The sequence below is a fragment of the Suricata suricatta genome, chromosome 2, assembly GCF_006229205.1.
Source record: "Suricata suricatta isolate VVHF042 chromosome 2, meerkat_22Aug2017_6uvM2_HiC, whole genome shotgun sequence".
Classification (NCBI taxonomy): Eukaryota; Metazoa; Chordata; class Mammalia; order Carnivora; family Herpestidae; genus Suricata; species Suricata suricatta.
The window spans coordinates 97290462-97293472 of NC_043701.1; positions in this window are offsets into that span (position 1 = coordinate 97290462).

The following is a 3011-nucleotide window of genomic DNA, read 5'->3' on the forward strand; positions in this document are numbered from 1 at the left end:
CCCCCAGAGACACATGAACCTGGTAGGCAAACTGCCGCTGGCTGCTTGCAGCAAGGCCAGAAAGCAGTGATCTGCTTTGCAAAGCGTTCCCTCTCTTCTCCTAACTCGGGACATAGTTGTGTGACTTCCATCACCTTCTGTCCAAGTTTTTATGCACGAATTTTCTGGTTTTAGGTCTTAGGTTTAAGTCTTTAATAAATATGATTTCACTCTGTATCTGTGTGTGGTGTTACATAGTGTCCAGATGCTTTCCTTTGTGTGTGACTGCCCTGTGTTTCTGACAGCACCTATTGAGGAGACTGCCTCATGTTATATTCTTCATTCCTTGGTTGTAAATTCATTGGTTACATATGTGTGGGTCTCGTTGTAGGCCTTCTCCTCTGTTCCAAAGATCTGTGTGTCTGTTTTGACACCCGTACTGGACTGCTTGGATTCCTGTAGCTTTGAGTCAGAAAGCATGATGCCTCCAGCTTTGTTCTTCCTTCGCAAGATGGCTTTGGCAATTCAGGGCCTTTTGTGGTTCTGTCCACATTGAAGGATTATTCTCTTTTAGGACACGTGCTGAAACTTGGATAGGGATTGCCGAGACAGAATGTGTAGATTGCTTTAGGTAGTGTGGACATTTTGACCATCTTCATTCTTGGGATGCACTCTCATGGAATGTCTTTCTGCTATTCTCTGTTCCTTCAAATTCTTTATGGTTTTCAGTATACAGGTCTTTGATCTAGTTTGAACTTATACTTTTTTGAACAAGTTTTTCTATGTTTATTTCTTATTGAGAGAAAGAGAGAGATTGTGAGTGTGCAGGAGAGGCCAAGAGAGCAGGACACACAGAATCTGAAGCAGACTCCCAACTCTGAGCTGTCAGCACAGAGCCCCCGACCCAGGGCTCGACCTCCCGAATCGTGAGATCACAACCTGAGCCAACCAGGTGTTTACCTAACTGAGCCGCCAGTCGCCTGTTGGTTAAATTTTTATTCTTAAGAAATTCATTCTTTTGGAGTGATAGTAAATTATTTTCTCCATTTCCCTCTGTGATAGTCTGTTATTCATGTATAGAAATGAAACCTATTTTATGTATTGCTGTATATTGCTTAGCATTACTGAATTCATTTATTAGACATACCAGTAATGTTAGGGAGTCACTGAGGTTTCTATATAGAATATCATGCACTCAATAGTGGAAAAGTAACTGGGGATATCGTATGATGTGGTCCAATTTCAATGAGCATATGCAGATAGACATATGGAGTGATCGTTTTCATTTTCTAAAAAGCTTTGTGGTGCACATCATCAAATAAGTCTGCAAATATCATTTGTTTGGATTTACTGTTCTCTTTAAACCAAACACATTGAGTTGTGACACAGGCATGTTTCTCGACACTCTCCCACCCCACACCCTGTGCCCCTTGGGAGGTAGCCACCTCATCTCTATTTTCTGTCCTGGAGCCCTGTGCCTGACTCAACTGCTCAATGAATTCTTCTCAGAATAATACACTTGGAAGAGGCCTATACTTTTCATAGATTTCCTGAAATGCACCTCCAAAACACTGAATTTTGCAGAGCTGCTTCTGATCTACCTGGAATCCTGTGAGGATATCTAAGTTGCACTGTCTTCCTTCCACTCAGGGCTGACAGATCAGGAAGCCCTGCTGTAGGCTTGTGTGTCCTGCGGCCACCAGGGGGCGGTGTGTGGCTGCTCATGCCGGGGACACTGAGCCTCTTGAAGATCCAAGTTCATCTCCTTCAGGATTTGGTTTGCAATCTTCACCAACTGCTTTAAGGATTATTTATTGGCCTCTATGCTCCAGCTTCTTCACGATCTATTGAAAATTCCCCACATGTCACAGCTTAATGTTTATACACTGACTAAAAGATGTCCCTTCTTCCAGATGCAGATACATAAATTTATGAATGACTGAATGAGGTAGACACTCAGCAAACTTAATATAGAGAGTGGCCCCAAGTGAATCAGAGACCCATATTTACAAGCTAAAACTCTAAAAGCCATAGAAGAAAGCCATAGAAGCCTAGGTCTGTGGGCCTCTGCATACTCTGTCCCCTCTGTCTGGAAAGCCTTCCCCCCACCCTAGACTCATGCGTCCCTCCAGAAAGAAAGCCTTTTTTGGGTATGGTGTCTCTCATTTGGGGTCTCACAACACTGGTGCTCACCCAGCAGAATCAGGCCAGCCCCAGGAATGGACGTCACCCACAGCTTGTGTTTGGACGGGGACCATCCAGAGTCTTGAAACATCCACTCTTGTGATTCCAGAATTGTGAGCAGCTCCTTGGGCCAAATGCTGTGGAGCCCCCTAAAGGAGTCCTTTTCCTCCCAAGATCCCAAGTGAGCTGCCCTCAGCGCCATGGCCCCTGCACTGCATAGCATCTTGGGCCTCTTTGGCTGACAAGATCCCAGTGTCTTTTGGTGCTTGTTATGGCAAGGCTTTTCTGGGGGTGACTTTGGTGTTTGATGGCAACATCAGGAGGAAGAAGCCTGGCCTCTTCCTACAAACCAACACAGAGCCTGTGGCCCTGACCAATATGGCAGGACTCCATCCCTTGGCAGCCCTTCCCCTAAGGTCCCCTGACTCTCCTTTCACCTGTTCCCCTTTCACTGGTTTTCTCGGACTTCCTGCAGGGGGAGCTCCTCCCTCTGAGAGCCATCTTCCCTACCTGGGGAGCCCCATGGCATGCCATAGAAGATATAAGTTGCTGACCACGGCCTCTCTTATGGCTTCTAATCAAGTGGACCTTCGCTGACCTGACTTAGTGGGAGGAGAGGTATTGCCCCTTTCTGCTTACCGGGTCCCTTGAGTCGGAAGCACAGTGCTCTCTCACAAACAGTGAATGGAGAGATACCAAAGATGAGACAGGCAGATGCAGGGGCTCACTGCTAGAGGGGCCTGAAGGGTGTGGAAGAGCTCTCCTCAGTGCCAATGCCCTGGCTGAGGCTCTGTCTATCCTGCAGCCTCTAAGAGCTCCTAATGTGCTTGCTTGCCCAAGTTCAAGTC